Source organism: Gossypium hirsutum, chromosome A13 (genome assembly GCF_007990345.1).
Source record: "Gossypium hirsutum isolate 1008001.06 chromosome A13, Gossypium_hirsutum_v2.1, whole genome shotgun sequence".
NCBI lineage: Eukaryota > Viridiplantae > Streptophyta > Magnoliopsida > Malvales > Malvaceae > Gossypium > Gossypium hirsutum.
The window spans coordinates 1,289,362-1,302,105 of NC_053436.1; positions in this window are offsets into that span (position 1 = coordinate 1,289,362).

A 12,744-nucleotide genomic window follows, 5' to 3' on the forward strand; every position below is an offset into this window, starting at 1 on the left:
AAATTCAGTGGCATGCACTTTATCTTTTGGCAATTGGCTTTTAAATGAGAACTATTTTATATATGCTTTAATTAAATTTTACAAACGAATAAATAAGGTGATACCTTTAAAATATATTTTTAAAATAAAAATAAAAAGGTCGACATATTGGGTCAAGCGGAGATGGGAACAAATACTTAGCTTCGTTAGAAAGGATTACATTCGATCACCGAATTGGTTTCATAAAATCATTTTTTTTCTTGAGTCGATTTATTTGAAAATTGTTCTTTTGCTTTTAGGGAAAAAAATTCATTAATTTAAACCGGTTGTACTTAACAATTTAATTACAATTTCGTTAATCTGGAGTTTTGAAACATGGTTAAAGTTTGCAACAAAAAACTTATCAAAACTTTAAGTATTTTATAAAATAGTGAAAAATATTTAAAATAATAGTTTTCTAAACCGAATAGCATGCAAATATCAGAGTAATAATTAAATGTCATGTTTAAAATAAATAAGCTAAACAATCTTAAATCTACGATATAAAAGCATAAATAATTATTACAATCCCGTAAATAAACTAATTATGGGAAACTTTAAATAAAACTTAAAAATAGAAATAATGTGAAAAAACATGTTGCTAATCCGAGGGTCCTTTGATGCTATTCCGAGTCCTAATTTTCTATATTACTTGAGAGATAATGAAAGGAAAAATGAGCTTACAACGGCTCAATGTCAAACTAAATTCTAAATCATTACATATAATTGAAAAACAATAAAACATATAATAAATAGCATAGTAGTGAAGTAATCTTTCTTCATGGAACATATAATTAAATCAATGTATAATCAATTTGTATATGATGCAATGTATTCTCTTCCGTCCATCCCATCCGTCCTCAAGCATTGTTCGACAATCCAAAACCCATATCATAATTCACCATCCTAATCACTTATTTTATGCATAGCCTAACATTGCAAGCAAACAACAAGTTAAACTAATTCCATCTTTAATTAATCAAATTAATAAATTAATTGTTGAAGTTCATCATAGTAACTATCTCGTCACATCAAGAAGAAAAAAATATAATAGATTATAAGGAGAAGAATTTGGGTCACAACTCTAACATTCTCGTTTTATTAATTTTTTTAAACATGAACAACTTAATATATGTTTTCTATAATTACATTTTAAAAGCATATATTTAGTTTACATAAAATAAAAAATTCATTATAAAATTAATAATAAAAAAGACATACTAGAATCTTGAAACCAAACATCATTTATATTTTAAACAAATATAATTTTTTTATCCAATCCCATTTTCTAGACTTAATATTTTTAACAAACGATGACAAATTTTAGACAAATATTTGCACTTAAGCAACTAAGCCAACCATTGAAAAGATCTAATTGGCTGGAAAAGAGGGGAAAAAAACATAATTTGTGTTTTTGGAATAAACCATTAATAATCTTATTATATCTGTTTTTTTTGCATAATATTTAGAATTACTCATAATCTCTTCCTAATCCGTATCATATAATAACATTAGACTCTAATATTATTCCATATCATCAAATAAAAATTTATAATACTTCATAAATAGATTTAGATTATAACATTGCGCAAGTTTTCGAAGGATTGTGTGTAACGATTAGTTTTATTTCTTTTAATATATTCATATATATCACTTAATTTAATTTGCTTAAAAATATAATCTAGAATATTATTTTCATATTTATTTCTAAATTATTATTTTTACAAATAATTTGATTACAAATATTTTTTTATTTTTTTATATCAATCGTTCGATCATCAAACCTTGATTATTGGCATTATCGAACAAATCTCGCAATTGAGAGTTATTTTTCACTAGTTTTGTAAAGGATCAGTTAGTTAGATTGTTAGCTGTTAGTCTGTTAATTTGCTGTTTAGCTGTTGAATATTGTTAAGCTGTTAAGAGCAGTTGAGGAAGTCTATATAAAAGGATTTCAAGAGAGCATGTAATCAAGCAAGTTTAATAAATCTAAGAAGAGCAGTTTCTTTTATTTTTTACCTGGTTTCTAATATGGTATCTTTCGCCGGTTGATCTTGGGCTCTATGGTCGTCACAACCTCCATTGATTCTGACTCGGCTGAGCCGAGTGTTGTTCTCTTCAATGGTGAACGTGTGGTACATTCTTTTCCCCGTCATGATGTGGTTAAACTAACTGATGCAACATATGTTCTCTGGCAACAGCAAGTCAAGCTGATTCTTGATGGCTATGACCTTCTTGGTTTCCTTGATGGTACTGTTCCTCCACCACCTCGGAACGTTCACACTGCCGATGGTGTCTTAGCACCGAATCCATCCGCGCTGGTGTTCAAACAACAAGATCGTCTCCTCACGTCTTGGCTTCTCTATACCATCGATGCTGCGCTTTTGCCGTCTTTCACTGAGGCTAGATCGGCGTGTGATGTTTGGAACACTGCTTCAGAACTGTTTGCTGCCGATACTGGTGCCAAGCAGTCGTAGCTCCGTCACGAGTTACATTCGTTGAAGAAAGGTACTCTGTAACGCCCCAATTTTCGAGAATTCTGTGAATGTTGGCAAAATTTCACGCTTTGATTTTGTCATTTGTGAGTGAAATTATGAAATAGGACCTATGTGAAAATGTTTGAAAATGCTATAGGCTAATTTATAGTGGCCAAATAAATAGTAGTGCAAAATAGGAGGATTTGCATGTCAAACCTCCCATTTTACGTGAAGTGGCCAGCCATCATGTTGTTGTAGACAATATAAGCACTTGATATCCATAATTCATGGTACAAATTGACAATGAGTTAGGTAAATGTTCCATGATAATGGATTAGGTAAATATTCCATGATAATGGGTTAGATAAATGTTCCATGATAATGGTTTAGGTAAATGTTCCATGATCGGCATTTCATGTCTTTTGTATTAAAGAATTAAATGGATGAAATATGAAATTTTATTAAAAGAAAAAGGGGTGAAAAGAACAAAGTTTTGTCCATCTTTGTTCATCATAGCCTAAAGTTAGAGAAGAGAAAGGAGAGGAGAAAGCTCTTGAATGTTCGGTCACTTGGGGAAGAAAATTGAAGGTAAGTTCATGGTAGTTTGCTTCTATCTTGATGTTCATGAGTTCTTCTTGATTCTACCTTAACTCTTGAAGCATATTTTGGTTTTTAGTTGTGTTGTGAGCATTTAGTCATGAATTAAAATGAAGGAAATGGTTGTTGTTTCATGTTCTTTTGATGAAAAATGGAAGATAGGTGAAGTTGAGCCAAACAAATGAGCATGCATGTGCCTTAGATGCTAAGGGGAAAAATCGGCTAACATGTTGTGCTTTAAAATGATGAAATGGAGATTATACTTAAGTAAAATCATAGATATGTGATGATAGATTGGTGATATACATGTTTAAATAACAAGCATGCAAGTTAGGTGTGAAAGAGTGATTTGGTAATAAATCTGCTTGGGACAGCAGCAGTAATGTGACTTTGGAAAATCACCATAAATTGTGGGAGATGATTTAGAAGCTGCATAAATTATGTAATTAAAGCTTAATGAGTCTAGTTTCAAATGGAATAAACGAGAACATATTTTGAATTCTGTACAATGAGAAATTTGATTTGTAATGAAGAGTGGTCAGATTAGTCAAACAGTGAAACATGGGAAACTTTAAGAAAAATCTGGTATTGATTGGCCATACCAAAAATTCTGAAAATTTTATGGATAGAAGATATATGAGTCTATTTTCAGGGAAAATTAACGAAACTTGATTTGGAGTTTCGTAGCTCCAGTTATAAATAATTTAGTGACTGTTGCTCAGGAAGACAACTTGCAGTGAAATTATGATTATGTGGTAAACATTGACAAAAATTTGTTAATGAGTTGCTTATTGTTTTCTTATAAGCTTACTATGATCTGTAGGTGTGGTTGGTCGACTATTGTAAGGGGTTAATACGTAGTTCGTATTTGAATAGTTAGATTAATGTGTTAGTAATCCAATTGTAGGCAGTTCGTGTGTGGATCTCGTCAGCATATCGTCGCAAACAGGTGTGTAACTAACACCCTCTTTCTTAGTCTGGATCGGCAAAAGTCGAAAAGCCGAAATGCCAAAAACCGGTATTTTGTAGATTTGCGAGTGTGCAAATGCTCGTGAGGTAAATCGATTAATGTTTTTGGTAAGCAGCAAAATTTGGACTGCAAAGTGCATGATTTCTGTGCCTTCGATATTTTTGGGCTTAATGGGCCAAAATTGGAATGATGGGCCAACGGACCCAATTCGGTAAGAACCCTCGGTACGTGATTCTGTTAGTACGTGAAAAGTAGGAATATGCATGAAAAACCCTAAAATAGATAAATTACTGAAATACCTTTAAAAGTGGAAAATTTACAGTTTTACCCCTAGTAGATAAATTACCGAAATACCCCTAGGGTTAAATTGACCTAACTGCATGTTTGACTATTGTTATTTACTGCATGCCATGTTGTTATTATCTGATGCATGGGGTTGGGATATTGACGGAGGAAGTACTGAAAGTGGCTTGTCCACGTACTGGAGGCTTTGCCTCAATTTACTGTTAACTGAGCAGCAAGGCTGCAACTGTGAAGTGTTGGGCTGGGTGGGTTGAGCTATTCCCCACATGGAGTGTAGGGCTGGTACGGGTGGAGTGTAGTGGTTGGTAGGTTGAGTAATCTCCCTAAATGGGCTTGCATATGTTATTGATGTTGCATGTATTTTGAAATGGGCCAATGGGCCATACTGTTATCTGAATAAAGGGCTAAGGCCCAGTTTATTGTAATCTGAAAAGGGCTCTGGTCCAGTACCACTGTTACCTGAATGGGCTTAAGCCCAATAGGCTTGAGCTGACTTGGGCTTTGAATGGGTTTTCCTTACACACTGAGTTTTCCCAAACTCACCCCTTTTATTTTCATCCACGCAGGAAATCCTCAACCATAGTTGGCTTGGAGCTGTGAGGGAATTCGGAGTGGCCACCCGTTCTGAAAGTTTGGTTTTCTTCTGGTGAACTGGACATCCTTTTATTTACGTTTGAAGTTTTGGTTTTTTTAAATGTAATAAGGCCGCTTAATTATTTTTGATGGTTTTAATATGTATTACTAAGATAGGTATTACTTATTTTAACTGTTGAAATTGGATAGCTTTAGGGCGTGTTTTCAAAAACAACAATTGATTTCAAAATAATACGACAACAAGCAAAGCTTCCGCAATGAAAGTATTTTCCAAAATTAATCATTTTTCCTAAAAATGACTTAATCAAAATCGGTTTCCTAGAAATATCCATGACGTTAAGGTGTGGCAATGGCGGTATGCATGTCTAGGATTGGATCCGAAGGGAGCTTGGTACTTAAGCAGTCCGATGGACTCACCACCTCTTTTCCGGTTTCCTACCTGGTGCACAGCTTCCATTCACTTTAACCTATAATGAAATTATCTTTTAAAACACTAAGTAAGTTTTTTCTGGATCAACAATATAAAATGTTTTGAACGCTTCGATGTGGCATGTCGGATCCGGTCATAACGTCTGGGCCGGGTCTGGGGTGTTACATACTTTGTCTGTCACTGTTTATGTTACTCGCATTAAGAATATTTGTTCTATTCTTGAAACTTCAGGCTCGCAGATCTCGGATATTGAGAAGTTGGAGATTATTCTTGCTGGCCTGCCTCCGGAGTTTGAGGGTGTGGTCTCGTCCGCTTCGTTATCGACTGGTCCCCTTTCTCTTCAACGGGTTGTCAATGCACTGGTTGAGTACGAAACTCGCCTTCATCGCGCGACTCAGGATGTCAGCCTTCATGCGAATCTGGTTGAATCGGTGTCAGTGGGTGACGGCTCCGTTTGTGGTGGTCGATCGTCTCCTCGTGGTTGTGGACGGAACTTCAGGCCCCGAATTCAATGCCAGATTTGTAACCGCTTTGGTCACTTGGCTCAACGGTGTTACTATCGGTATCGTGATGAGTCTGAGGATTCACCTCCTGTCTTCAATCGGTCCGTCGAGGTTGTAGTGACGTAAAAAAAAATTGGCTTAGCTTGGTTGCTAATTGTGGCGATTTATTGAAAACTTGGAAACTGAAATTTTATTTTAGAATAAATAAGGAGTTGCCACCGATCCTTTTTCCTAGGTGTGATCGGACACCTATTAGATCTCTTTATTTTTAAAATAAAAAGAAGGCTAAGTTTAGGTCCATGTCAAAGTCCAGAGACAAAGTAGGGCTCGGGAGTCAGTTACGCGCGAGGAAGGTATTAGCACCCTCGCGACGCCCAAAATTGGTATCTTTTAAACATGTGTTTTCTTAATTTTCAAAAATGCTAGTTCAATTTAAATTCCAATCGTGATCCGATTTAAAAGACGAGAACTTTCAATTTTTGATTTTTGAGAAGGATATACCGTTTTAACACGAGCCGACAAATTCCATCCAACATAGCGATGAAATTTACGACTTAATGTTAAATCGATATATTGCCTCGATTAGTAATTAAAACATAAAAATATTCATGAAATAAGAATTTAAAATAAATCAAAGATGCAAACAATGACATTATCAATGAAAAATATTAACATAATACTAGAGCAGTAGCAAAACAATAATAATAATATTTAAAAGAGAAATAAAAACCAAACATGAACAAATATAAAGTACATTTAGTAATAATAATATAAGGTAATATATACATAAGATAGCATAAAAAATATGTACATGGAAATGTATAAGAACTATATATAACTAGTAATATTAAAAATATATAGAACATGTATAGAACATATACAATACATACATACCTTAGAAATGATAATAATAATAAGAAAACTATTTTGTACACTACACACATACTTACACACATATATATAAATAATAGTATTAGAAGTATACAATATAATATTAGAAATATACATATAATAGTATAAAAAATATATAACTAATAATATTAAAAATATATAATAATATATATAAAATATAATATTAAAAATTTATTTACATAACATATATGAAAAACATATATAATATAATATTAAAACATTTACATAATATATACACATATGATTTCAAGGTTAAATTCATATTAAAAAATAATATTACATAAAGATATACTTATATATATATTAAAGCTATGTACATATATAGTAAAATACATGGACAATACAACATTCAACATATACATAATATATAATAAAATGATAATATACATAATATATAAATTACATATATAACAAAACATGTACTATGATGATGATGATAATAATAATAATAATAATAACATTGATATATAAAGACAAATATAGCATTAAAATATTAAAATAAAATAATTAAAAGACTAAATAAAAATACACACATACACATGCATATATAAATAATTATACATTAAGACATGCAATAAATACATTTAATATAATAAATATAAATTTTAAAATCAATAAATAATAGAAAATGAAAGCGGGTAAATTGAAAATAAAACAATAAATCGACAAAGAGAACTAAATTGAACATAAAATGCCATTTTTGGGCAAAATTTAAAAAATAAGTAAACAGGGAAGGACTTATTAGAACACGCGAGGAATGTGAAAGGACCAAAACAGCAATATTACCTGATCCTCAAAATGCAGCGTGGCAGTAAGGACTAAATTGAAAAACGGGTAAGATTCCAGGGCTGAATTAAAATAACGAAAAACTTAATTGCAAGATGTTTAAAAAGCGGAGGGGTTAAACGCGCAAATAACCCCTCTCTAAAAAACACGCGTATCCTGTTGGAGTGGGTCGGGTCGACCCGACCTGGAGCCCAAAACGGCATCGTTTTGGCTTAAACGGGGGGGTCCAAAACGGTGCGTTTTGGACCCCTATATAAGTCAAAAAAAATTTAAAAAAAATTCATTTTGCACCATGGAGAGAAAAAAAAGAGAAAGAAAGGAAGAGAGAGAATGGGGGAGGGGAGAAATTCGGCCAGGGGGAAGGGGACCGTCCAGTCACCGGAGGCTCGCCGTCGCCGGCGCCGGCCACCATACACGGTGGCCGGAGTAGGTAATTTCTCTCTTCTTTTTTTTTTAAATTATTTCTTTATTTCTTTTATACGTTTTAATATATGTATTTGCATATAATTACTGATAAAAATGAAATCTTTATGTATGCGGTGTATAGATGTAAGTATGGGAAAGAAAGGACATTAACTACCTTAGATTCGGTTTAATTACTGCTTACTGTTCCCTCTAAGTTAAATCTGCTTGCTATTGCTGAAAAATCCCTAATTTCTATCGTTTCTTGTATTGAGAATGCCGAAAATCAGAAAAGAAAAGAGGAACCCTCTTACACTCTTTCCTTCGGGTTTTTATAACCCTTCTACAAATATTTGTTTATTGTTTGCGTATGCTTGTCTGATTGCAGGGTATGGCCAGTGCTGATGGTGGCAGAGCAGGTGGCAGACGTGACTAGTGGGTGGGGTGGTTGCAGCGCTGCTGATGGGATTTGGGGTTAGGGTTGTTTTGGGCTTAGGGTTAGGTTAATCGTGGGCTAGTAGGATTTGGGCTGGTGTTAGGTCGTAAGTGGGTTAAGGGTAAGGAATTGGGTTAGTTAGTTGGGTTTGGGTAGTAAATGTATTTGGGTCAAATTTGGGCTCCTACAGCTGCCCCTCTTTGCTCATTGTCATACAACGGGAATAGAGCAAAGACTTTCAAGGCAACTTTAGAAAAGCAAGATTTGATATCCTTGATCAGCTCCACTACAACTTCAGGGTAATCTGGCGTCTTCCATCAGCTTCAATCTTTATTCTTTACTCGGCATGTGATCTTGAGCTCAACTCTCTCGTAATATGAGTTGGTCTTTTTGAAACTTAATTTGAAAAGTAGATTTTGGAAAACAGAAATTAAAAGGCTCAACTCACCTCTCGCAATATGAGTTGATTTTTGAAAACATGAATTAAAACAGAAATTGGAAATACCTCAACATGTGAGCCGAGGCTCAACTCACTTCTCGCAATATGAGTTAATTTTTGAAAAACAGGAATTAAAAGGCTCAACTCACCTCTCGCAATATGAGTTGATTTTTGAAAAATATAAATTGAAAAAAACAGAAATTGAAATTACCTCAGCGTGTCCTGAGGCTCAACTCACTTGTCGCAATATGAGTTGATTTTTGAAAAATAGAAATTAAAAAAACAGAAACTGAAAATACCTCAGCATGTGATCCGAGGCTCAACTCTCCTCTCGTAATATGAGTTGATTTTGGAAAAGTAGAAATTAAAGACAAAAATTGAAAATACCTCAGCGTGTCCCGAGGCTCAACTCACCTCTCGCAATATGAGTTGACTTTTGAAAAGTATAAATTAAACAAGAATTAAAAATTCCTCAGCATGTGAGCCGAGGCTCAACTCATCTCTCGCAATATGAGTTGATTTTTAAAAAAAATAAATTAAACAGGAATTTAAAAATACCTCAGCGTGTCCCGAGGCTCAACTCATCTCTCGCAATATGAGTTGATTTAAAAACAGAAATAAAACATCAAAATACCAAAACCTGTCATTTGGTAGAACTCAGGCGTCTTTTCCTTTGATTCGATACAGTTATCATCACATCTTCTTGCTCTACTGAAGTACCTATATATATCATCACAAATATGCACATGTTTGTCCTAAATGCCTTTATGCCTACATGATTATGTAGCGTGCCTTAGGCATGTTTTTCGTATGTCCTTTTTGTTATGATCCTTGCGATGATCTGCATTCATTGCTTCGATTCTCGCATTTCTCTTCAAGCCTTGTACCCGTCTTCAAGCTTCACGAGTAATCATCATTTCTCAAATATCACTCTTTTGCCCCTGATTGAACTTTGTCCTTGCTTTGAGACTCTTGTACTTGTCACATTTTCATCCAGGTAATGCTTAACATTTCTTTTGTTTAGAGTATGTCATTTCACTATTTATCATGTAAATAAACACATAATGAGAGGCATGAAAATAGTCAGGTAGGGATAAAAAGGATACCTCACATTCATTTATTTCAACGGTAACAAACAAAGAAAGTTAACTACGAATAGTAAAAAAATGTCGTAAAGAGAAAATGGGTCACATTTCAACGAATGCAAATGCTCTAGATATTCAATACATGAACTCTTCCACGTTCCTTCATCTAAAATTTTTTCGAGCATGGCTTCTTGCGTAGAAGATTTCGAGCTTTCCAAAAATGCTTCAAATGCTGTAGTCTCGCTGTTTGACCCACTGTTCAAAATGCCTTGCTCTTTAAGCCCAGTGTTTGTTTCATTAGGACGCCATTTTCGGGTTTTCATCCTAATCTTTTGTGTTAATCAAGACGCCCTTTTCGGATTTTCACCTTGATCCTTTTTTTTAAGATGCCCTTTTCGGGTTTTCATCTTGGTTTCCTTTTTCAAGCATAATATTTCTTTACAGCATCTGAATTTATTGGATTCGGTAACTCCTTCCCATCCATCTCAGTGAGAATCAAAGCTCCACCCGAGAATGCCTTCTTTTTTACTTATGGACCTTCCCAATTTGGTGCCTATTTTCCTCGCAAGTCTTTTTGTATTGGGAGAATCTTTCTCAGCACGAGTTCTCCTTCGTGGAATTCTCTTGGCCGTACTTTCTTGTCATGGACTGTGATCATTCTCTTCTGGTACATCTGTCCATGGCAGATTGGCTTCAAACGTTTTTCTTCAATAAGGTTTAACTGGTCATATCGAGCTCGAACCCATTCTGCTTCTTCTAATTTTGATTCCATTAAGACTCGTAGAGAGGGGATCTCAACTTCGATAGGTAGTACAGCTTCCATTCCATAGACCAGAGAGAAAGGAGTTGCTCCCGTAGATGTCCGTACAGATGTGTGATATGCAAACAGAGCAAAGGGTAGCTTCTCGTGCCAGTCTTTATATGTCTCGGTCATTTTTCCAATAATTCTCTTAATATTCTTGTTGGCTGCTTCAACGGCTCCATTCATTTTCGGGCGATAAGGTGATGAGTTATTATGCTTTATTTGAAAGTGTTCACATACTTCTTTCATCATCTTGTTGTTCAAGTTCATGGCGTTATCTGAAATGATTCTTTCAGGCAAACCATATCGACAAATGATTTCCTTTTTCAAAAACCTACAAACTGCGGTCTTTGTCAAGTTGGAAAATGAAGCGGCTTCTATCCATTTTGTGAAGTAATCAATAACCAAAAAAATAAACCGGTGTCTGTTAGAAGCTTTTGGATAGATAGGCCCTATAACGTCCATGCCCCACATAGAAAACGGCCACGGAGAAGTCATGACATGAAGGGGTGAAGGAGCTACATGAATTTTATCACCATAAATTTGACATTTGTGGCATTTCCGTGCGAAACTAATGCAGTCACTTTCCATCGTCAGCCAGTAATAACCGAGTCTCATAATCTTCCTGGCCATAGTGAAACCATTAGCGTGTGTTCCACAAATTCCTTCATGGACATCTTCAAGTATTTTCCCGGCTTCAACTGCATCCACGCATCTTAAGAGCACCTGATCTTTTCCTCTTTTGTATAGGATGTCCCCATCAAGAATAAATTCCGCTGCCATTCTTCTGATTGTTCTTCTGTCGTTCACATTTGCTTGCTCGGGATACCTTTGATTCTTGATGTATTCTAAGATATCATGGAACCATGACTGCCCATCTGGCTCTTTTTCAATGCTGAAACAATGTGCAGGGACTTCATATATGCTCATTTGAAGAGGCATTATTTCTGTTTCTCTGTTTGCTTTAAACATTGAAGCCAAAGTGGCCAGGGCATCAGCTAACTGGTTTTCTTCTCGTGGGAAGTAATTAAAAGTTATTTCTTTGAATTCTTTAATCAACCCTGCCACGAGATCACTGTATTTGACTAATTTTGAATCCCTCACTTTCCAATCTCCACGAATCTGATAAATCACTAATGCTAAGTCTCCGTATACCTCTAAAGTTTGGATATTTCGTTCAATTGCTGCACGAAGTCCCATGATACAAGCTTCATATTCCGCTATGTTATTGGTATAGAAGAAATTCAGCCTGGCAGTGAACGGATAATGATTCCCTTCTGGTGATACTAAGACTGCTCCAATCCCATGCCCCAATGCATTCGATGCACCATAAAAGCTCATCTTCCATGACTTTTCTTTTGATGACTCACATTCTTTTTCTGTAATGCACATTAAGTCTTCATCTGGAAAATCAAATTTCAATGGCTCGTATTCATCCGTTGTTCGAGTTACTAAGAAGTCAGCTATTGCACTCCCTTTTACCGACTTTTGGCTCACATAGACGATGTCATATTCTGATAGTAAGATCTGCCATTGTGCCATTCTTCCTGAGAGTGCGGGTGATTCCATCATGTACTTTATTGGGTCCAACTTTGAAATTAGCCATGTCGTATGATACAGCATATATTGCCTGAGTCTCCGAGCTACCCAAACCAGAGCGCAGCAGTATTTTTCTATGGACGAATACTTTGCCTCATATTCAGTAAACTTTTTACTGAGGTAGTAGATCGCCTTTTCTTTCTTTCCTGACTTGTCATGTTGCCCCAGTACGCAACCCATTGAATTCTTGAACACAATCAAATACAATATCAATGGTCTTCCCGGCATTAGTGGTACTAGCACTGGAAGATTAGACAAATACTACTTTATCTTGTCAAAAGCCACTTGACACTCCTCATTCCATTCTCCGGGATTATGTTTTCGAAGGAGTCGAAAGATTGGGTCGCATTGATTGGTAAGTTGAGCGTTAAATCGGGCGATATAGTTTAAT